General features: G+C 40.9%; 1 protein-coding gene across 2 annotated transcripts in view; it reads right to left on the bottom strand.

Annotated features, from left to right (window-relative positions):
• DIS3L2 (DIS3 like 3'-5' exoribonuclease 2) overlaps nt 1-19,345 on the bottom strand; it is a 307,560-nt gene extending 288,215 nt beyond the window's left edge. The window contains exon 1 of one of the 2 annotated variants that reach the window (XM_081051782.1): nt 19,278-19,345. The gene's annotated coding sequence lies outside the window, so the exon portion shown is untranslated. Of the gene's footprint in view, nt 1-18,770 lie in introns of both variants that reach the window. The other variant, XM_081051783.1, reaches the window with a different exon arrangement.
• Between the last annotated feature and the right edge of the window lie 5,637 nt (nt 19,346-24,982).

Genomic DNA, 24,982 nt, shown 5'->3' with positions numbered 1-24,982 from the left:
ACACACACACACTTCATCTCTCCCAGGTACACATATACATACTAAATTATACTGAGGCCCGTGGGAAGACTTTTAAATTCCCTGCTAAAAATTCTAAATTACAGTTCATACATGGCAAAATATTCATTCAGCAAACAATTCAGCAACAACTACTACATATCATCACTTAGCACTGTTATTTACATAAAGCATAAATTTTATGGAGCAATGTTATCCTACAGGGTCATCCAAATTTCATACTGCGTGTGACACAGAAGCCGCTCTTTAACAACAGAACTGAAACATAACCCGTCTGCCAGTTACGTGCATAATTGAATGGTACTCAAAGCCATCACCTACCCATATACACTAATCTCAAAATTAATGAGACAAAGGAAAAAGTTGCACACGGCCAATTTCACCATGGCAATTTGGAAAAACGTGTGACTTTCAAAATCTACAATCAACTGAACAAAATGACTAAAAATACAAGAATTGAAAGTAGTTTTCCCTAGATTCATATTCTTTCAAATAGAATGTCAGTTTTCGTGAAAACATTTTTTTTTGTTTTACACAACAGATTAATATCAACCTGGCTTCTGTGTTTTTTAAAGTTCTTTCTTTAAAAAAAAAAAAAAATCTGTCGGTGACATCGTTACTTTCTTCTTGGGAAAGTCTTGCTACACCAATGCCTGCTCTCGGGGCCGGCCGTAGCTAAAACCATCTGGAATGTACTACCTTCGCACTCGTGCAGCCCAAGCCAGGCTGAGGACCACAAATCAAGGACCCTGGAGTGTGCTGCAGACGCCCCCAGAGGAACCCAGCCGGCACAAGCAGTTGTACCGACCCATCCAAGTCACAGAGAATTCTAGCGTTATTCAAGGCATCTGGAGGAATGAGGGCACAAAACTCCAAAGAGCTAAATGACCAAGACTAAATCCAGTGCACAGATAGAAACATGGGGAAAGTTTAATGAGCCCTAAGCCAACCTGCCGATTTTGAATCTGGTCTGTCAGCTGAGCGCCGTGTACTGGGGGACCTGAGCGGCCCTACAAGACCAAGGGACGGTAGCCCTCCATCTGTGGAGAAATCGTGTTCCACATTCACGTCTTTCAACCAGACTGAGTGTGACAGACAGTGATCGAGGGTTTGTAGCTTTTCAAAATTCCACATTTCCCAGATAAAAACCTCTACCACCCACAAGGGCCTCACCATGGAGTTAAGAGTTAGTAACAAAACAAGTAACCAAAATAATTCCAAAAATACTGAAATGCAACTAAGACAGACCTGTGGCATTTCTTGATCTTGCTGCTTCAAAAAGAGAGCTCAACACAGCAGCACTGGAATCCCTGCTTGCGGAGGAGACAGAACAAACCTGAGGCCTCTGGGCCCCGGGGAAACACACTGGGCCGCACTTCCCTTGCAGAGCCCCCAGTTTCCCAGTATTGACGCAATCCTGCTGAGCAGAGGTGCAGAGTGGGGGACGCTGGCTCCACAGCAAAGCTCGGAATCTCAGGATTATTTTCAAACTTCGTGTTCCAAGTGTTCAACTTGTCATGTATGGGGATGCTACCTCACTAAGATCTTGCTGCCTCTAGACACACATTAAATATAAAACCTACATTCATACAGAGCATAGTTCATTAATCCAGATGAGAGGATCTCCAAAGTTCAGATTCTCACAGAAACTAATCTTGGCAAACCCATACACACATATTTTGTATTACTTTATATGGTAGTGACGTTGAAAGAAATTCAGAAAGAATAAAGCATATTTTAATCTCCATCTAATTACAAGGAACAACTCCCAAAAAGATCAGAGATTAGAAAACGACCTTCCTTCCGGGCTAGTGGAGCTCTTTCTCTGAGACAATTAACAAAGACTGGACCAAGCATTGAAGAACGTGCTGGAAGAAACAATCCTTACCTGGCCTGAAGGACAGACAACTTAACAGAGTTTCCGCTAACCTCTCATTTCTAATTTGCTAAGACAACCATCTATTTGATGTTTTAAACTTAATTTCAAATAGTTAATACTGAAAAGCATCTGCATTGTCATTCCATTTTATAAAATTCAAAAACACGCAAAATTAAACAATTTAAGAATATAAACTATGTAGTTCAAGTATGAAGAAAATACAGAATTCAGGTTACCTCTGAAAGGGGAAGAGGTAGGATTAGGAACAGGATCATAAAGAATTCAATGGCAATGACAATTTCTTCTTAAACTAGGTGTTTGGGTACATGCGTATCCATTGTCCTATTATTCTGTATACCTTACATATATTTTGCATACATTATTTTGTAACTCCGCAGTATTTAATAAAAGATCAAATTTTGAAACAAACAAGACTATAGAATGCATGTAAAGACATACCGACATGTAGTCTTTTAACTCCAGATTCAACCTCAGCCACTGGAAATCTGTTTGGTTCTATTCATGTCCTTCTAAGGACCTGTGAGGAGTTAGCAAAATCCTTGATTTTCATCTTTTCTTCTGCAGTTGCATTAACAAGGAGATTCATGGGGGTAGGGAGAGCAAACAGCAGAGGGCAATGCACTCTTTGATCAAATTCACTGAGAACAACAAGCATTCACTTCAGGGAGCTCCAGCAAAGAGGTCACTTGCCAGACCTCAAGAGTAAAAAGGTTTGCTTAAGATAATTAAGAGTGCTGCAGGAAGAATGACGTGACTGGAACAGTAAGATATTTTTCCATTAATTATTTTTTAACTGATTGAAATTCGGTGAAACCCTCATTAAAATCTCAGCTCTCCATTCTTTTGAGATACAAAGATTAGAGTGAGTCCAGCTGAGCGCTCGCCATGGCAGAGCCAATTGTGCACGTGGTGGGCAGCTGTGAGTTCCAGGACAGTACCACACAGACTGCTCCCTACCAGCCAGAAGTTTCGAAGTCCCAGAGAACCGGGCCTCGGCTCTGCCCACAACACTACCATCTGAGCATTCCTCTTATTAAAACAGTGCAAGATTACTCAACGACCCTTAAGTTGAAGTAGGATTCTGGATGCTTGAGGAAGTGGAATACTCTTTGAGTATGGTCAACTGACAGCGGAGACAATCAATAAATGAAGTAGCATAAAACATGCTGACTTCCTTGAAAGGAATTTTAGGAACACAGGATTTAAAACTTCTTACACAACAAACAATGCAATCACAAGTACTAATAAAGTAGAACTAAGGATGCTATAGTAACAAAATGTCATTAATCAATCAATAACCTGTAAATTAATCGTTTGCAAGACAGTACTACGTAACAAAAGGAAATTTTAAAAGATACCATTCCTGTGTCAGAAGCACACAGCAGTTGGAGACAATATGTATATTAATAAAAACTTGTGTTAAAGCCAGACATCAAAAATACTCCCCAGTTCAGTCCAACCTCCCTAGTCATCTGCTTTCCATAATCACACCCAATTCAGCTAAACGCATGCCCCACCCTCCAACCTCACACACTGTGGTATCCTCTTCTCCTCTCCTCGAATGCTTTACCCTCCTTGGAGCAACCTGCAAAATCTGACCTGCCCTTCAAGGTGCATCCCAAAAGCTTCCTGCCTCCTTGGAAGTCTTTCATAACCTACACACTCCCTTCTCATCTTTCATAATTCTTCTCTTTCTATTATGGTGCCTTCCCTACTCTTACTCCTGTTTCAGTTCTATATTTGCCTTATCCCTCCTACTGAAGCAGGAGTAATGGAAAGAGCAGAATTTGTGGGGGGAAAAACTAGATTAAATCTGAATATTAACTGTCTGAACATGACCAAATCAAACCATTAAACTTTCTTAAGCCTGTTTCCAAATACACAGAATAGGAATATTATGTATCTAGCATTACTTCTTTAATAAATATGATGTGTTTATGTGAGAGAGACAGAAAGACAGACAAGAGACACAGAAAGAGAAAGACAGAGAGGAAGAGATAATGTAGAAATATATGGGAATACTTTTTTAAAAGGATAGGAAAGTAGTAGTTATTAGAAACGTATCCCATATGTTCAAAAAGTTAGAGGAAAGATTGAACAGGTTTAGAGACATCAAAGATATAAAAAAAAAAATCCAAATCAAACTTCCAGAGATAAGAACTATGATGCTTGAGATGAAAAGCAAACTGGATGCAATTAACAGCAGATTAGACACTGCCAAAGAAAAAATTAGTAAACTTGACAATATAGCAATAGGAACTATGCAAAATGAAAAACAGAAAAAATGAACAGAGCATCAGTAAGCTGTGGAACAACTTCAAACAACCTAATATATGTGCAACTGGAATCTGCAAAGGTGAGGAGAGAGATGAAGAAACAAGAAACATTTGAACAAATAGCTAAAATTGTTCCAAATCTGATAAAAACTATAAAATCATAAATCCAAGTTCAATGACACAAATCACAAGAAATGTAAAGAAAACAATACCAAGAGAAGCATGATCAATTTTCTTTTTTTAATTAATTTCAGATGTACAAAACAATGTAATAGACATTTATCACTTATATTCCTCATAAAGTGATAACCCTTCTCCCCCAATCTACTACCCCTCTGACATCACATACAGCCATTACATTTCCACTGTCTCTAATTTTCTTAAAACTAATTTAAAGGGAAACTCTTAAAAGCAGCAGAGAAAAAGGACATACTATGTACAGAGAGACAAGATAAGGATGTCAGATTTCTTCTCAGAAACAACCAAGGTAGAAGACAGGGAATCAAAATCCTTACAGTGCTGCTAGAAAAAAACTATCAATCTAGAATTTGTTATGCAGCAAACATATCTTTCAAAAACAAAGGCAAAATACAAACTTTTTCAGACATGTGAAAGCTGAAATAATCATCACCAGCAAATCCAGAAACATTAAAGAGGTACTTAAACAGAAAAAAAAGTGATTACAGATGCAAACTATTCCAGAAAATAAAAGGAAAGGTAACAGTACTTCCCAACTCATTCAAGGTTGCCAGCATTACCCTGATACTAAGACAAAAACAGATATTACAAGAAAAAATATCTCACACCAGTATGTCATAACCATAGATGAAAAAACCTGTTTGTTTTTAATTTTAGGAAATCAGTTCCAGTAATATATAAAAAGAACAGTACATCAGGATCAAGTAGAGTTCATCTCTGGAATGCAAGCTTAGCTCTAACATTTGAATGTCAATGTAATTCCCCATATTAACAAATGAAAAAAGAAAAACACATGATTTCAGTAGACTCAGAAAAAGCATGACAAGACCCTACATTTCTGATAAAAACTCTCAGCAAACTAGGAATAGAAGGAATGACTGAAAAAGAGTATATACAAAAAGCCTACAGCTATCATTATGCTTAACAGTGAAAGTCTGAATGCTTTCTCCTTAAGATCAGGAACAAGACAAACACGTCTGTTCCCTCCACTTCTATTTAACACTGTATGGGAATTACAACCACTGCAACAGGAAAAAGAAATAAAAGATCACAAGGAATAGTAAAATTGTCTATATTCACAAATGGCATAATCTTTATGTAGAAAACCCAATGGAATCTATAAAAAAAAGCTGCTAGAATAAGTGAGCATAACCAGGTTGACAGAGATCAATGTACAAAAATATATCATTTCTATATACGAGCAACAAATATTCAAAACTAAAAAAAAACACCATTTCAATAGTATCAAAAAACATATAATACATAGGGATAACTGTGACACAAAAGATGTACAAGATTTGCCCAGTGAAAACTACAAAATATTGCTAAGAGAATTTTTTTAAAAAAGAAAGAAATTTTAAAAAAACAAAAGTAACCTGAACAAATGGAGACCACAGCATGTTCAGGGGTTGGATCCCTCAACATTGTTAAGATAACAATTTTCCCCAAATTGATCTACAGATTCAATACAATCCTAATCAAATTCTCAAGCAGACTTTTTGGAAAAGCTAACAAAGCTAAAATTAATATAGAAATGAAAGGACCTCAAAATCTGGGGGTGGGGGGAAACAGCTGAAGGACTTCCACCATCTGACTTCGTCTTCTTATAAAACTACAGTAATCAAGTCGGTGTAGTATCGGCGTCAAGATAGACACATAGATCAACAATGAAATAGCGAGTCCAGCAATAAAACCCCACACACATAAACAGATTTTCAACCTAGGTACAACCTACATACAAAGTTATTTAGTGAATAGCCTTGTCAACAAATGGTTCTAGAATAGTTGGGTTCCATATGTAAAAAAAGAAATTTACTCCATACTTTGCCCCATACATGAAAACTAACTCAAAGTGGATCATAGATCTAAATGTAAAACCTAAAACTGAAACTTCTAGAACTTAAGAGAATAACTTTGTGATATTAACTTAGGCAAAGATTTCTTAGATAAATCAACAAAAAGCATAATCCATAAAAGAAAAAAATTATAAATTGGACTTTATCAAAATTAAGAACTCTCTTCAAAAGACACCAGCAAGAGAATGAAAAGAGTAGGAGAAGGGAGGCCGTTGGCTCAATGGTTAGAGCTCAGTGCTCATAAGACCAAGGTCACCGGTTCTATTCCCACATGGGCCAGTGAGCTGAACCCCCCCCATCACCACACACACACACACAACTAGATTGAAAAAAACGACTTGACATGGAGCTGATGTTTCCTAGAAAAACACACTGTTCTCGATACTCCCCAATAAAAATGTAAAAAAAAAAAAAAAAAAAGAGTAAGAGAAAATATTTGCAAAACTTATGTCTGAGAAAGGACTTGCATCCAGAATATATAAAGAACTTCTAAAACCAGTAATACAAAAACACAAAACCCAATTAAAAATGAACAAAAGATTTGAACAGACGCTTCACCCAAGAAGCTCTATGGATAGCAAATAAGTTCCTGAAAAGATGCTCAGCATCACTAGTCGTTAGGAAAACGCAAATTAAAATCACAATGAGATACCATTAAAAATCAGAAAGCCTAAAATTTGAAAGACTGCCCATACACCAAGTAGCAAGGATGTGGAGGAATCAGACCTCTTATACGCTGCTGGTGGGAATACAAAATAGTACAGCTGCTTTGAAAAACTTGACCGTTTCTTTAAAAGTTAACCATATACCTACTGTACGATCCAGCCATTCTGCTCCTCGGTATTTATGTAGCCAAGAGAAATAACAGTGTATGTCCACACACAGACTTGTGCAGTTTCACAGCAGCCTTGTTACCAAAACTGGAAACAATATGTTTATCAATAGTGAATGTACATCCATTCAAACTGTGGTACATCCAGCCAAAGGAATATTACACAGAATTAAAGAGGAATCAACTACTGATACATTAAAAACATGGATGAATCTCAGAATAATTATAGTGAATGAAAGAAGCACAACTACATACTGTATGATTCCAGCTACATAAAATTCTAGGAAATGAAAATTAATGTACATGAGAAAGATCAGTGGTAGTCTGAGATGTAGGTCAGGGATCCAGGGATACGAGGAAAGCTTTTGGGGTGATGGATATGCTCACTGTCTTGTTTGTGAGGGTAGTCTCATGAGTCCACACATGTCAAAACTTAACAAATTGTACACCTTAAATATGTACAGTTTATAGTATGTGAACTATACCTCAATAAATCAGCTTTTAACAAGTATGGTCTGAACCAATAATTACTAATCCTTCATAATACAAATTGGGCCCTAATTCATTAAAAATTATTCCGTTAATACTGTGTATTTTTGTCATAAAATTCATAAGGCATCCTTACTTCCAAACGATTAAGAAAGACTGATTTGGACTGACAAAATTCAGTAAATCATAAAGAAAATTTGTGTCTTTTTGGAACAAAAGATCTCTGAACATTTCAAATATTTTTTCATTAAAAAAAATTTTCACCGGGATATGAAAGTCAATTTGGGGAATGTAATCAATAATGTTGTAAAGGTTTTGTAGGGTTTTGATGGACACTTGTCTCATTAGGGAGACCACCTCAGGGATGATGTAGATGCCTGATCACTGCACTGTACACCTGAAGCTGAAATTTAACAATGATGAATGTCAACTACAATTATATATATATATATATATATATATATATATACTTTTTTTTTTTTCAAGAAGCGGAGTACAGCATTAGGAATAGAGACAGTGGAAATGTAATGGCTGTGTGCGATGTGAGGGGGGTTAGTGGATGGGGGAAGGGGTTATCACGGTGTGAGGGATATAAATGATAAATGTCTAACTATGGCATTGTTTTGTGCACCTGAAACTAATAAAAAATGTTAATAAAAAAAAAAAAAATTTTAATAGCTAAAAAGAATGACAAACCATGTAAACCAAGTAGGATTAAACAAAAATAATAATGTGCTATTATCTCCTTCCTGGTATGGTTACTGCTACAGCTTCACGTTTAATGCAATCCTTTAAAACTGATGAAAGCTGACCTTGGCAAAGAGAGAAAAGAGGAACTATTTCCCAGGTAGGGAAATGCTCTCTAAATGAGGTGAAGTTAAACAGAAATGTTTGGGGCTTTTCTCTGAATCCCTCAGCACCTAGACAATCACTATAAACCCCTCTTCCTCATCAAAGCCTAATGGGAGATAGACACAATCCAATTTCATTAAAGGAAGCCTGTAGAGGAACCTAGGAACAGGGTTCTTCAATTAGTATCATACAACTTCCTGTCTCCTCCTGCTAGGGATACCCAAGCTCTCATGGGGTTCCCAAGCTCTCAAGTCTACCAGATACTCCAACAATGCCTTTCCTTCATTTCAAGGATTTTTTAAGCCACAGGGAACAGTTAACTTCCTAGTATATCAGTCTAGTATATTACTTGCCCTTTTCTTTATCAGTCCTATAGTACAGTGTTTTCCTGAAAAGAAGACCTAGCCGGACCATCAGCTCTAAAGCGTCTTTTGGAGCAAAAGTTAATATAAGACACAGTCTTATATTACATTATATTATGTAAGACCGAGTCTTATATTATAGTAAAATAAAACCCAGTCTTATATTAATTTTTGCTCCAAAAGACGCATTAGAGCTGATGGTCCGGCTAGCTCTTCTTTTCGGGGAAACACAGTGTGTATGTTGACGTTCTCATGTCCATTGTAAACACCTACTGAAATCGGACCCTGATGTAGGGCAGTCGCATGAGGCACTGTGATGATGGAAGGAATATGGGCTTTGGAATCACAGACACACGGGTCCATACTCTGGTTCTAACACTTATTGCCTAATGCTCAATTTTCTCAGTAAGAGTTTCTCATTGGACAACAATTGTCTCATTGGACAACAATTGGTATTAAATGACATAATGCATGTGAGTTACTTGGCACATAGGAAGTAATCCATAAGTTATAATCCCCACAATAAACCACAATTTTAAAAACTGGGAGGAAAAGGTAAGATTTTTTTTTTGGGGGGGGGACTATCAATTGACTAAACTTGACCAATTCTAGCCTCAACACAAGAAGTAATCACATAACTGCAACTCTGAGGCATCACTGCTATGGTTCCAAATCAAATGCTATCTGAAAAGTCTCCTCGTTGTCAAGTCTCCTCGTTGTCAAACACCCACCTTCAGTCTAATAAAGGCAACAAGAATCCTGGCCAGGTGTCCCTGATATCACCTGTAACGGTATAGATGGCTGCAGCTCAGAGGGATCTCCGGACACATTCCAGGCCCACAGTTTGATTTTACATGTGCTCAGTAGTATTTGACTGAAAATGAACTTTATTTCTCACAGCAACTTCCCATAAAAAACAAAACAACTTTTTGAAGGTTAAAATAAGAGGACATTCTAAAAGTTGAATTCTATGAGGTTGATCTTACATTACAGGAAAGCAAAGCCCGGGACACTGGGAAAATGCAAATAAAAGTTTACAAATCTTCCTCACACAAGAAAATGCTTACACTTTTCTTGTCCTTAAAATATTGAGCCATCTCAAAATCACTTCTGTTCCAATACCCAAAATCAACTGGCTCATAGGCATTCTGAGATGAACACTACAAAATGTGGTACAAATATGATTCGGTCAAAAATTTGCCTCAAATTAGCTAACCCAAAAAGTTAAATGCATTAGGTTTTTCATTTCTGATGTGTTTTTTTCATTAGATTTCATCAAAATTTACAGAGGAACCCAAGTATACATACCATGGGCAAATACATGCAATAAAGAAAGCACGGGCCAGCATGGGCCAGCCCGGTGGCTCAGGTGGTTGGAGCGCCATGCTCCTAATGCTGAGGTCATGGGTTGGATTCCCACATAGGCCAGTGATCTGCGCCCTCTACAGCTAAGATCGTGAACAATGACTCTCCCTGGAGCTGGGCTGCCATGAACAGCCAGAGGTCAGAGAGGGCTGCTATGTGCTGCCACCAGCCACCAGCTGCTGGGTGCTGACACCGGCTGCTGGGCGCTGACACAGGGCAGCCTGAGCGGTCGGCAGCCAGCAAGAGCTGCCGTGAGCGGCTGTGAGCAGCCGACCCGGTGACCAACTGCCTCAGCCACTGGGAGCGCAAGACTCAGTAAATGCCACCAGCATGCGCCAGGGAGCTGTGTCCTACACAAGTAGACTGAGAAACAATGGCTTGAAGGGGGTGGAAATAAAATGGTTAAAAAAAAATGAATGCGTTAGTGCCTGGCACAAAGTAAATAGTCAACAAATAAAAACTTAGGAGGAAAAAAAAAGCATTAGGAAAAGGTGAGGAAGTCTGAACTCTGATTGCAAAAGTAAAAAAAAAACTATTCAACTGCAGAACGACCAATGTAAATCTGATTAATATAATCAAGGATCTGAAATCAATGAAGTGCAACATTTTATGTAGGGCCATCTTTTAGGCAATGCAAGTCCTGAAGACAATCAATTCATCAACAAGTATTTCCTAGGCATCTAATATGCTTCAGCATGTGTTATGAGATATAGAAATGTTTCTGTACCTCAGTGGTACTTCTGACCTAACTAAAGAATAGAACACTAAGTCACAACATGTAAACAGGCCGAAACGCAAAGGGCACGAAGCACAAAAGGCACCCCCCCCAAGAGCTCAAAGACGGAGCTCTAGTCCCAACTCTGTCCAACTCACTAGATGTCTGTCCTTGGGCAAATCACTAAAACTTCTACAGGATTCATTTTTCTCCCCTAGAATAAGAGCGGGCTGGACAAGATTATTTCTAAGGCCACTTCCATCCTGGGTCTATTAATCCAAGTTGAAGGACAAAGGAGAGGAACTGGGCCTTTAAAGAACTAAGAGGATTTTAATTGACTGATAGAAGGTATTCCAGGAATGGAGCATGAAGGTAAAAATGAACACATCTTGTATGATCTCACTTATTTGAGATATCTAGAGTAGTCAAAATCCGGGAAACAGAAAGTAGAAGGGTGGGTGCTGGGAGCTGGGGGGGAGGAAAAATAGAAAGTTTTAGTTTTGCAAGATGACAAAGTCCTAGAGACCTGTTACACAACAATGTAAATATAGTTAACACCATTGAACTGTACACTTGAAAATTGTTAAAAGGGCAAATTTTATGTTTTTAGTACAATAAAAAGTCATGGAAATTAGTGTCCTAGAGGTCACACTGATGCAAAAATATTTCAAATCAACTAACTTCTAGCGTCCAATCTTAATCTCTAAAATTCCTTTGCTCCCAATTAAAAAAAAAAAAAGTGGACATCTCTTGCTAGTGAAACATGGAGGCTTCCAACACGACAATAAAGCTGAGGGAGCATGCTGAGAAAATGAGGAAAGTATACAACACAAAGCAATGGTAGTAACACAAAGCAGACTGTTCAAACACAATCTGTCATCCCCCCCCACCATCCAGCCTAAGTCTCTGAGTAAAACCGCACAGGGGCTTCTCTATACTCCAAGGATAAAGAAAAACTCAACTTGCTCATTAGGCCCCCTCCCTCTGGCCACCTCTCCAGTCCCCCTTCCCACCAGATTCTTCCTTCTTCCTACTCCATACAAGCTGTCCTGGACGTCCCCAGTCCTCTTCACCAACCCTGCCATCAGAGGATCCCTGCCCTTGCGGTTTGCTCTGCCTGGAACAGCCTTCCTTACCGGCGTATTCAATTCAAATTTCAATTTAGGTTTCAATTCAAATGTCACTTCTGTGACTTCCCTGACTCAAATACTTATCACAGTTGCAGTTTTACATTCATGTGATTATCTGGTATCTGCTGAGGACAAGGGCCATGTATACATTCACTCTTCCCCATTACCAACGCCAAGCAGTGCCTAGCACCAAGCAGGCACTTATTTGTTGATTACCGACCGCATTTCCCCCAAAATTAGACTTAAGCGGAAAATGAGCCCCAGCATGATTTTTCAGGATGCTCGTTATATAAGCCCTACTCCAAAAATAAGCCCTAGTTAAGATCATCAGCCAGATGGACCCATTTAGTATGTCTGTTGCAACACACGATGGATGTATTGAATTATAATATTAATATATAATAAAATAAAAATATTGTTGACATTAATACTTTAAATAAATAAGTTATAATTAAGTATTTGTAAATACCCAAGCGGGCGCCTTTGGACGAGAGGTAAATGCCTATATACACAGATGAACTCGAGACTTATTGCCGAATGACCAATTGGAGTACAGACACAACGCATGAATAACATGCCCACTTGATAACGAACGGACATGGTTGTATCTAATATGAATCTTCATAATTCAATATGTCGTGTATTGTAATGGACGTACTTAATGCACATGTGTGAAATAAAGAAACGTTTTCTGAATTTTGGTGCCTGCAATTTTTCGTCGCTTTGGTGTAGACCATCATTCTTAACTGTCATCATTTTTGTTGCCACTCCTGTCTTGTAAGTCTTCAAGTAACACCTGATTTAATGGTAGATTTAAAGGGAATAATACAGTGGTACCTCAGTTTTCGAACGTCTCCATTGACGAACATTTTGGTTTACGAATGCGGTAAATTTTATGGATCTCTGGTATCCTTAGATAGCAAAATTCATGCTAAATTTGCAGCTTTAGGGATTGATTTCAAAGGTCTGGAATGGATTAATCCATTTTTCATTACTTTCTATGGGGAAACCATGCCTCAGTTTTCAAATGTTTCAGAACTCAAATGGTCTTTGGGAATAATTATGTTCAAAAACCAAGGTACCATTGTATTTTGACCCCCAGACAAGATGAGTGCTAAAAGAAAGAGCTATTCCGTCAAGTACAAGAAAGGAATCGTGGAGGACTCCCAGGGCAAGAATCCGACGGCTTTCTGCAAAGAGAAGTTGGATCTCCGAATTGTCCAAAAATGGCGAGCAGAGTACGATAACCTCAGTCAACAGGTGGGTAAGGAAAATGCTAAGAAGCGAAGTGTGGATCAGGTCAGTGCCATTATTTCCTGAGCTGGAAGACATCATCTGTGAATAGATTGCTGACAGGAGAGCAAAGGCTTTGGTTGTGTGCAAGGCTGGTATTCAAGCATTGGCCCTTGAAATAGCACCCCAGTTAGAAATATCCACAGAATTCAAAGCTTCACAACACTGGCTGGATGGCTTCCTTCAACGAAATGAACTGTCTTTAAGATTGAGAACACTGTTCAAGCTGGAAGATACTGAAGTTGTTAAACATGCACTTGCATTAAAGTCCTGTGTTGATGGCATCGACTTTTCTAAATACAGTACTACCTTGGTTTTCGAACATCTCCATTGACAAACATTTTGGTTTACGAACGCCATAAACCCAGAAGTAAATGCTTCGCTTTTCAAACACAACTCAGAAGTTGAACATGTCACGTGGCTTCCACGGCCAGCTGCTGAGTCCTGAGCACCCGCAAAACACGGAGGTGATATTTGGGCTTATTTGGTGACTGTGTGCAATCAATCTGTGCTCATTTCATCTCGGGAGCCCTCTGCCAATCACCCCTTGCTGTGAGAAGTGGATAAAAGTTGCAAAGCCAAGAGATTCATTAACAGAACAACAAAAGAGGTGAAGAAGGAAATTATTTCCAAACATGAAAGTGGTGTCCGTGTATGTGATCTGGCAACACAGTTTGGTATTGCCAAATGTACAATCTGTACCATCTTAAAAAATAAAGAAGCCATTAAAGGAGCCAATGTTGCAAGAGGTGTTAAAACACCTACAAGACACAGAACAGACAATTGAAGAAGTGGAAAATTTGCTTTTCACATGAATAAATGAAAAACAGTTGGCCGGTGACAGCATTTCTGAGAGCATAATTTGTGAAACAGCATGCTGACCTCATCAAAAACACATCTGGAACAAGTGCTAAGAGTTACATTTTCAAGGCAAGTAGAGCATGGTTTGAAAAGTTTAAGTGGAGAAATGGCATACACAATGTGGTGAGACATGGTGAAGTGCCAGTGCCAACAAAGAAGACGCCGACCAGTTTGTTTTGGAATTTAAAGATTATGTAGAGGCAGAGGGTTTCCTTCCCCAACAAGTTTTCAACTATGATGAGACAGGCCTCTTTGGGAAGAAAATGCCAAAGAGGACCTACCTAACAAAGGAGGAAAAATCATTGCCAGGACACAAGCCCATGAAAGACAGGCTAACCTTTTTATTTTGTGGGAATGCAAGTGGGGATTTTAAGTTGAAGCCTTTGCTAGTTTTCCGTTCTGAGAACCCCAGGGTATTTAAGAAAAGCAATGTTATAAAAAGCAAATTGCATGTTACGTGGAGGGTGAACAGTAAAGCCTGGGTAACCAGGCAATCTTTTATTAAGTTCATGAAGTGTTCAGGCCAAGTGTAAAAAAAAACCTCCAAGACAAAAATCTTCCAATGAAGTGCCTGCTTGTTATGGATAATGGTCCAGCTTACCTCTCAGGCTTGAAGGATGCTTGATGGAAGAGTTCAGTTTTATCAATGTAAAGTTTTTGGCCCCCAACACGGCTCCTCTCAACCAGCCCATGCACCGGCAGGTCATATCTACGTAACTTTAAGAAGCTTTACATCAAAACACTGTTCCAAAGGTGCTTTGAGGTGACCCTCAGAGAGTTCTGGAAGAATCATTTCAATATCCTACATTGCTTACATCTCATAGACAAAACATGGAGGGATGTGTCTCACAGAACAATGACGTCAGCACGGGAGAAATTGTGACCAGACGCTGTCCCTGAACGTGTATTTGAGGATGTTGAAGAGAATGCTCCTGGTGTTGAGAATGTTGTGTCTCTGGGAAAGTCCATGGGCTGGGAAGTGAGTAGTGATGATGGAGGAGTCAGCGAAGGACCACAAGGCTGAACTCACCACAGAAGAACTTCAGCACCTTCTGACGGAGCAGCAACAGGCGGCAACTGAGGAACTGGCTTCGGAGGAGGAGGGAAGACAAAGTGTTTCTACTGCACTGATCAAAGAAATGTGTGCAAAATTGAAGTGCAAATTTTTTGTTGAAAAGTGTCACCCTGATAAAGCTGCTGTAAGTCATGCCACTAACACTTTCAATGATAATGCTGTGTCTCACTTTAGACAAATTCTAAAACATTGGAAAAAGCAAATGTCAATTGAAAACTTTTTAGGGAGGAAAAGATCCAGTGAGTCTAAACCAGGTGTCAGTGGTATAAACAAATCAAGGGAAGGAACGGCAGGAGAAGAGTCACCTACAGTGATTATGGAAGAGGGCCACAGAACACCTAAACACTCACCTATTGTGATTCCGGAAGAGGGCTACAGAACACAGAACAGTCTCCTATTGTGATTCTGGAAGAGGACCACAGAACACCTGAACAACACTCACCTATGATTCTGGAAGAGGGCTACAGAACACCTGAACAGTCTCCTATTGTGATTCTGGAAGAGGACCACAGAACACCTGAACAACACTCACCTATTGTGATTCTGGAAGGGGACTCCTCCATCCAAACCATGACAATCATCATTGCAGGTAAGAAAAAATTACATTTTCATTTTTATCTACAGTACTGTTTTTACATTATTTACTTATTATTGTTTTTACAGTAGTCTATTGTGTTTATTGCTTTAATTGTGTACCACTTTATGTATCTATGGTATCATTAGATAGTAAATTTCATGCTAAATTTCTGTTTTAGGGGTTGATTTTCAAGGTATGGGATGGATTAATCCATTTCGCATTACTTTCTGTGGGAAACCATGCCTCGGTTTTCAACTGTTTTAGAACTTGAACAGTCTTCCGGAAAGGATTAGGTTCAAAAAGTGAGGTACCACTGTACCAACTCTCCAACATGATTGCTATGGGTGAAACTGCAGTGTTTATGGACCAAGGATCTCAAACGACAATTGATCAGAGGGGTGCCTCGTCAATCTTCATTCTCTCTATGGGTTAAGAAAGTGCACGTGTTACCTGTATTTTAGCTATTCGTCTAGATGGAAAGAAAGCCCCACCTGTAATCATCACTAAGGGCATGAAAGGTTGAACACGTTTCAGGCATTTATGGTCTTGAAACCGAAAAAGCCTGGTGCACACAAGCAGTTATAAGGAAGTAGGTCGATTTAATACTGCCGCTTTGCGAGGTGGCCAAAGAGGTCTGCTAGCCTGGGATTCAGCCAGCAGTTACCGCGCTAAAGACATGAAGAACTTCCTTGCAGAGAGAAGAACAGATCAAATCATCATTCCCGCATGAATGCCTGCCTATCTCCAGACTCTTGATATTGCAATAAACAAGCCATTCAAGGACCATTTGCGCATAGAAATCAATGACTACGTTGAAAATAGAATGCAGAGAAAACAGTGTGGAAACTGTGAAGCCTAGCCTGCAAGAGGTCGTGACTTAGGTGAAGAATTCATGGGATAAAATCACTGACAGCTGTGTTGCCAATGCACTACGAGCAGGCTACATGGACAAGAAGTGCTCACTTAAGGAGAGCTCTGTTGCTGGACATGAGAGATTGGGGCCAATGGTTCTACAGGAAATGGAGTCGCAAGAAATTCAAGCCGGAATTTGGGGTTTGGAGAGTTATCACGATGTTCCAGAAGAACATGACATGACTCTATCTGAATAAATGTAGATTTTTGTACATGAAAAAATAAGACGTCCCCCTGAAAATAAATCCTAATGCGTCATTTGGAGCAAAAAATAATATAAGACCCAGTCATATAGTCGGGGAAATAAGGTAAGTGAATAAATGGGCACTAAAACTACAAAAAAGCAATAAAACATCACAAGAGGACTCCTTAAGAGTGTGCATATCTTCACGAAATGAATCTTTGGACAATGCCCAAAGCAACTGAGCCTAAAATCCCTATTCAACTCAAAAAAAAAAAAAATTTCAGATGCCTGTACAAGCATACCTCGAAAATATTGCAGTTTCAGTTCCAGACAACAGTAACAAAATAACGTGATAAAGTGAGTAGCAACCTTTTTGCTGGTGGAGGGTCTTGCTTTCCATTTGTTAAAAAAAAAAGGCCACACCTCTGAAGCACAATAAAATGAAGTACAATAAACGAGGTATGCCTGTGTAAATTTCTCTAGTCCTTCAACTTCTCTAACCAAATACTTCGCATCAAAGGCAGATAGGTTAACTCACACACACACACACACACACACACACACACACACACACACACACCCATAAATGAAGCAAAGCTACTAGTTGCTGAGTAATTGTTGTTTGGGTATTTCCTGATGCAGTGCCTGCTACATAGGAAGCATTCTGGAAATATCTGTCAAATGAAGAAAGAGAAACATTTCACAACACTGTTAAGTATGTATGAAACAGTAACTAACTCTATTTAAACTGAGGTGTCTCCTATAAAAGTAAGATCAACTGCAGAAGCAAATGAAAGAATCTTTAAGTGGCAAAGCCCCCTACTAGCTGCCTCATTATTTTAGATCTCAAACACAAAAAAACTGCCAGACAGATTTGTACTAAGTGAAATAAACAGATACTGCAAGCAAGTGATCTTTAAATCTATAAAATGTCACATGAGATTTTTCCCAAACCCTTAAGAATTTAAGGAAAGAAATTATTTAGAATTCCCTGTCCCCTCCAATACAAATACAAGTTGTATCTACACTTTAGAGACAAATAAAGCGACAAATACTGTCTATACTTTAGAGATATAATCCATAAACATATTCCTGAACATTCAAACCCATCCTGATCTCTCCTCCCACTGACTTTACATTTAAACAAATGCTGTTTTACAGTTTTCCTAAAATTTAATGTCATTTTTGTCAGGAGTCATTTAATGTCATTAAGTCATTTAATGTCATTTAATGTCAGGAGTGTCATTTTTAAGAGCAGTCTCATTTCATATATTTTTTTCCTATATATATACTTCATATATATGTGTGTGTGTGTGTGTGTATATATATATATATATATATATATATCTCCTTTCTGGTGCCTATAACACTATAGGTGCTTAATACTTATTGAAATGAAACAAAATTATACTGTTTTGAATAATGGATTTTGATATATAAACTCCTGAATTTTATTCCCAAATGTCATTTCCCCCAAATTGTTCACGTGCCTCAGTTTTAGTTCCATCATCATGGGACCAGACATAAAGTCATTCCCCAACAATGTTCCAACAAGGCTTAGAGGTTTTTTCAGTGCCACTCCTTCAAACTCAATTAAGGGAGGTTTTCAGTCCTTTGTGGTTTCACATAAATTTCAGTTTGTCAATTTCTGGGGGGAGAAAAGCCAGCTGGGATTTTGATAAGTGTGTGACGAATCTGTCAACAACACCTGCACAGGGTTTAACTCGGCTTTCTTCAAATCGCAAATCTCACTTGCAATTTTCCCTAAGCCTACGCAGTCGCGGGGAGAGCTCCTTCTGTAGAAAAACGGACAGATGCAGAATCGAAGCTACGGAACTCTAAGTGCACAGCTCTGAAGACTGGGAAGCTCATTACCCGGAAAAGGATCCGTTCACAACATTCACGTAAATGCGTCCCACGATCACCAGGGCAGACACGGCGCACCACTCCGGGAAGCGGCGGGCAAACACCGAGTAGAACAGCTCAGCGGCTGCCACTCAAGGCGCCGGAAGCGCCCCGTCCCGGCCATTCCCAAGTGTCTGTATCGGGACCACGAGCGCGTCCACAGGTGACCCGAGCCTGGGGAACATCCTCTCGACAGCAACCGAGTGTTTACTTCTGGGTTTCCTCACCGCGCGCCACACTGAGCTACACGGGACGGCCAGCGGGTCGGGGGCGAGGAGCCGGCCCTCGGAGGCCGGGCCTGTCCCGAGCGGGGGGCGTGAGGCGAAGGGGCCCGGGAGAGATGACAGAGGCGCGGGGCGCTCGTCCGGGGTCACCGCACGTGCCCCCCGAAGGCCCGGGGGGCCCACGCAGGCCAGACTCGGGGCTGTGCGAGGAGGGGGATGAGGTGGGGCGCGGGGCAAGGGCGGGAGGCCTCACCGTAGCTCCCGGGAGACCGGCGCCGTCACGGTCCCGCAGTTGCTAAGGAGCATGCTCTTCCGGGTCAGGGCGCCGCGTTATAGGGAGCAACGGTGGCCGGAAGCGGCCAAGCGCGGAGCGCGGGCGAGCGCGCGGAGGCGGTGGGCTGCTGCAGTTCCGGGGCGGCGGGGGCGGCGGGGGCGGCGGGGGCGGCGGGGGCGGCGGGGGCGGCGGGGGCGGCGGGCCGCGAGCCACAGCGCTGGCCCCTGCCTCGCCTCGCGGGGGCGACTGGCTCTGGCCGGTGGCCCTAGATGGGTGGCCTCTGACACGCCTTCCTGCCTGACCCCCACCGGCTCCGGGCCCTGCTCGGGGGCCAGCAACCCGCGGTCGCCCTCCTGCCCCCGCTCCTGAACCTTCCAACTGGGGCCCTCCAGGCAGTACCCGGCGGGGTCGGCTGTCCCCCCGCTGCTAGTAGGTTGGTGCAAACGTAATTGCGGATTTCGCAATTATTTTCAACCTCTTCAACCGCAACTACTTTTGCACCAACCTACTAGTTGTAGCATCGCCAGCCCTCTCCTGTGACAGGGTTTAACTCGGCGACTCGTGCTGGGAGCTAGGTGCAGGGCTGGCACTGCGGACGTAGAGGGACAGCCCACGCGTGGTCCCTGCCCTCAGAATGCACAGGATGGTGGGGGAGCAGGCAAGCAGTACCCTGCATGACGGGACGCTGCTAGGGGAGCCCCCCCGCCTGCCCCAGGGGCTGTGCAGACCCAAGTGGGGAAAAGCTGATGCTGGAGTCATTAACCAGGTAAAAATGGAAAGGAAGAAAGTGTTTCCGGTCAGAAAGTAGGCTCAGCTCAGACACTCACTGAAAGGTCCGTGTAGCCTGCCCGGGGAAGTGTGTAGAGAAGAGAGAACGGCTATGGATGGCCTAGAAAACATCAAGACTGTAGGTATAAACAAAGGAAATAAAAACCCGAAAGAGCTGCCAGAATGTTGGATCGAAGGACGGCTGAGGATACAGCAGGAGAGGAAAGAATATCAGAAAGGGGGTGGTCACCAGGGTCAAATGCTGTGGCACTCCAGTGCCCAGGGTGACCATGGAAAAAAATCAGAACTGCAAAGTCGACAGTGGCCTGGGTCTATGTACTGAAGAAGTCCAGCACCAGATGTTTCATACTGATATAGGTAAAAGAGATGGGTTAAGTGGTTCCTGAGTACCTTAAGGTTTTCAAAATCACTGTCATAGTATTTGCAAATTTCAGCGTTTCTCTACTAATAACTGAGCTCCTTGAAAGTGGAAAACACTTGTTATTTAACGTTGCGCCTACAACGCCTGCCACACACAAAGGCCTCAATGTTTATTTAAAGAATAAATGAACCCATAAAAGCCTTTGGTTTTTAATGTTCATACCGGCCTCTTCAGAACCCTCAACAAAACTGACGTAGGCAAAATGTGTCTATTCAGTTGATGGAAGAAGCCCAGCAAAGGCAGGAGGAAGAGGCCGGTGGAGATCCAGGGGCTCAAAGGGTGGGAGAGAGCCCAACAGAGCCGGTGATGGGAAGATCAGAAGAGGAAAAGAACAAAGGATTGAAAACATAGAAGGTGGGGTATAAAGGGCAGCACTGGGAGATGAAGCCAAGGAAACCAAAACCAGTTGGAAGCAGGAATAGAACAGGACAAAGACAACCAAGGAAGCACAGTTATTATACGTAAGTTCAACAGGCAGATCCCCGTGCTGATTAGACATCTAGCAAAAAGTATGATGTCAGCCAGTATGAAGCTGAAGGGCTGGGTGGAGGACATGTCCCCACGTCCTCTATGTTGAGTGAGCCCCAGGCTTCCTCATATGGGCCAAAGGAAAGCCACAATACACATTGGAGTGACTTGGGGTGAGAGGCATACCCCACAAGAATACCCCCAGTCCATAACTCTAGTACATTCCCATTATATAAAATGTTACAATAAGCTCCCCCAAAAGAGAAGTATTGCTGTTCTCTGAGAGACTCTAAATCTATCCACAATGGATGTGACAGGCCATCTGTGGAAGTAAACCACAAAATGCAAAATGTGTGGCTGAAGAATTTAGGAACACCCAAAATTTCAGCCAAAGGGGCCTAGGTATAATACCAGTAAGGCAGGATCAGCAGATGGTTATACTTTTATAAAAGGAAGCTAAATCAGTTGTCTTTGTGAACAAGACAAAGCCAACTTTTAAGGCAGAAAAAGGAAGCCCCAAATACATGAAGTGTAATAAAGTCTATCCCACATTCCCCTGGCAGCCTTGAATACAGCATCTATTCTAAAGAACTGTGTTCTGTTGAAGGATCAAGGTGATTCATTAGGCTGGGGTTCTGGGAGAATTTATTGGTGCCTCAAGAGATAGAAACTTGTCATTCCTGTGAAGGGTATATGTATAGAGAACTGCGGGAAGTTGTGGGTGAACTCTGTACTTCCAGGGTGGTGATGGCATGGAAGGTTCCAGGTGATATGCTTTGTGTGATTTTGGTCTTTGGATGATGGATGGCAAAATGCTGTGAGGAATGCCTCAAGACCCATGATATGAGTGGAGGACAAGGGTTATCATGCCCCGTTTGTATATGAAGTGAGCCATCTGCTGCCTCCAGGGAACCCCATTTTGGCATTGGGAGGGACTATGTCTGGTATGAAGTGCAAACCTCCCAGGGGTTTGGAGTTATAGACAGCTAGAGCTGTCCCAGAGCTTTCCACTCCCAACCCAACCCTGATTCCTAAGCACCAACACCACCACTTGGTCTTCTCCTGCACTGACGTCCACCTAGTCACAAAGGCAGATACCCAGCCACCCAGGAGTCATCTCTGATTCCTCCACTTTCCCTCGTCACCTCCCCTTCACCCTAACAGCCCAGTCTAAGAACACGTCCTATAGATTGTCTCATTCTCCCCACCCAGTTCCACTGCCACCAATTACAGTGAAACGAACGAATAATCAAGTAACTCAGGATCAGTAAGAATATTGTAACCTCAAAGATGAAGCAAGGTGATAAAGGCAGTCTGTGGGGCGTGGGAGGGGACCGTTTCGATGAAGGGTGACTCTGTTTCTCCCTTTCCAGTGCCCAATGCTGATTGAGTCTCTGTTTTCTAGAATTCTAGAGAGAAAACATCTGATTCACTCAGGCCAGCCTATGAATTGAGTTAGTGGTCTGCTGAAGCCCATTAGCTGAACCAGGGAGACAGACTCACCCAGTAGAATTATGGTTGCTCAGCTTTACCCCTTCTTTAGGGTGTGTGTGCGTGTGAACACACGCGCGCACATACACACACACACACACACACACTTATGAGAGGAGAAGGGGGCCAAATTTCAATGAAGGGTATGTAGGCAGGGAGAAATGATAATCTTATGCAGTATATAGCCTATCTCCATAGATATGCAAACCCTAGTCAGAAAAGCATGGACATGAAGTACAGTTGTGATAAAATGTAACAATCATGTTTTAAAATACTTAACTGGAGGGCCGGCCTGGTGGCTCAGGCTGTTAGAGCTCTGTGCTCCTAACTACGAAGGCTGCCGGTTCGATTCCCACATGGACCAGTGGGCTCTCAACCACAAGGCTGCCAGTTCAATTCTTCAAGTCCCTCAAGGGATGGTGGGCTGCACCCCCTGCAACTAGCAATGGCAACCAGACCTGGAGCTGAGCTGCGCCCTCCACAACTAAGACTGAAAGGACAAAAAAAAATTTAACTGCAGAGAAATCTTTTCAGAAAACAAAACCAAGAGGATGTGAGTAAAAATTTAACTGCAGAGAAATCTTTTCAGAAAACAAAACCAAGAGGATGTGAGTAAGAAGGACTTGGAGAAGGTGAGCTAATGACAGAAATATTCTGAATCTACAAGGAAAGAAAAACTTTTTTTAATTAGAACAGATACAAAGAAATGAGCAGTCTGCTTTTTTGTTGGGTAAGTGAAAACATAGTAAAACACAGGAAATTGCGCTCTTCAGAAAACATTACATTTGATCTCACTTAAATGAATCCAAAAATACAGCATCCAATAGAAATCCTATATTAAGTTAAAGAGAAAACAAAGACTTTCATTAACTGAGAAAAATACAAAATAACACAATTACAACCATTATAAGATTACATGTAAATGGACTAAATTCTATTTAAAAAACAGGATCATAGACTGGATTAAAAAGACAAAATCCACACCTATGAATCTTATAAAACACACACACACACACACACACACACACACACACACACACACACATTTAAAGACAAGGAGATAGAAGAATTTAAAAGCCTGGCTCAGATAAATCCTGCTTGCACAAAAGCAAGTGTAGCGGGCCCCAGCTTGACTGATGAAGTTATGTTCATCCCAGGATTCCGGCATACCTGGGCATGCCCAGAACACCAGAGGCAGGACCCACTGAAAGTCTGTTTTCATGAGAAGCCAGCATCCTAGCAAAGAATCCCTTCTTCAAGCAAGGCCAAAGAGAAGCCCAAGGACCGCAGGGAGAGGGAGCACCCACAAAACAAGCTGTTTGACCTAAGGCAGCCCTACTCTGTAGCTTTTCAACAGAACGGGGCACCAGCAGGGTATGGGTGCTGTTGGAGCATGTTGGCATAAACTCTCCACAATACTCCATTCATTGGCCCTAAACACAGGCTCTGCCCAGCCCCACTCAAAGATTGTTGGCAAGCCCCTGCATCTCTATTTCTACTGCTACAAAAGGAGACAATTGGTGGAGATGATCCAAAGAGGAAAAATTGGGAAATAGAGAGTACATTTTCTCAAGTGTACATAAAGCTTTCATAAAAATTAATTGCAATTTTCAAGATAAAGATATTCACAATAGATAGACAAAAATTGTACACATACTTTCAGAATTCCATACAATAATTAAATTGGAGAGAAAGCCAATACACCACCTATATGCACATGACCAGGCAAGAATGGAAGAAAGACTCTGGGATGGAACAATGAGTTGAAAAGGCAACACCAACTATGGGGACGTTGTTTTAAAGACAAACAAAGAAAAAATACTGGGTACACAGTTAAAGCTGTATTAGAGGAACTTTTCACACCTCTGGTAACAAGAAAGAAAAAGAACCAACTAAATCTACACCTAAATTTCAAAAAGATATAAGTAACAAATTTAAAAGGGAAAGTAATAAATATGAAATAAATTAGAAAAAATATATCTGTTCAATATGCAAAAATGAGATAAAAATTAACTAATATTTACAAACCATTAGTATAGCTAAGAGAAAACAGAAAAACAAAATTCAAAAGACTAAACACAAAAGAGTTTCAATTATTAGGAAATACCATTCAAAGTTAAACACTAATAAGTTTAAAACACTAAAGGAAATGAACAATTTTGAATAAAATGAACACAAAGAGGAAAAGAAAACTCAGGTAGAACAACAAGAAAAGATGAGCAGTAGGAAAAGTCAAGGAAGAAACAGAGAAAACATTGAGTGAAGGTTTGTAGAATCAATGAGTGAATTTTTAGGAAAAAGCACCTAGACTTGATAATGTTGTCATTAACCCTTTCAATATCAAATAAATACTCAAAAAATTCATTTTTTGAGCCTGACATGATCATTTCCCACCTACTTGTAGAGATAAAGATGACAATACATAAAAGTTTCCAAAAAATTTGCTTATGCGTAATTTTACCACTTTCGAACAATTATTTTCATTTTGTTCTATTTTCCAGGACTAGTATTATAC

The sequence above is a fragment of the Rhinolophus hipposideros genome (genome assembly GCF_964194185.1).
Source record: "Rhinolophus hipposideros genome assembly, chromosome: 6".
Taxonomy (NCBI): Eukaryota; Metazoa; Chordata; class Mammalia; order Chiroptera; family Rhinolophidae; genus Rhinolophus; species Rhinolophus hipposideros.
Note: the sequence above shows the minus strand (reverse complement) of the source record. Positions and strands in the feature narration are given on the sequence as shown.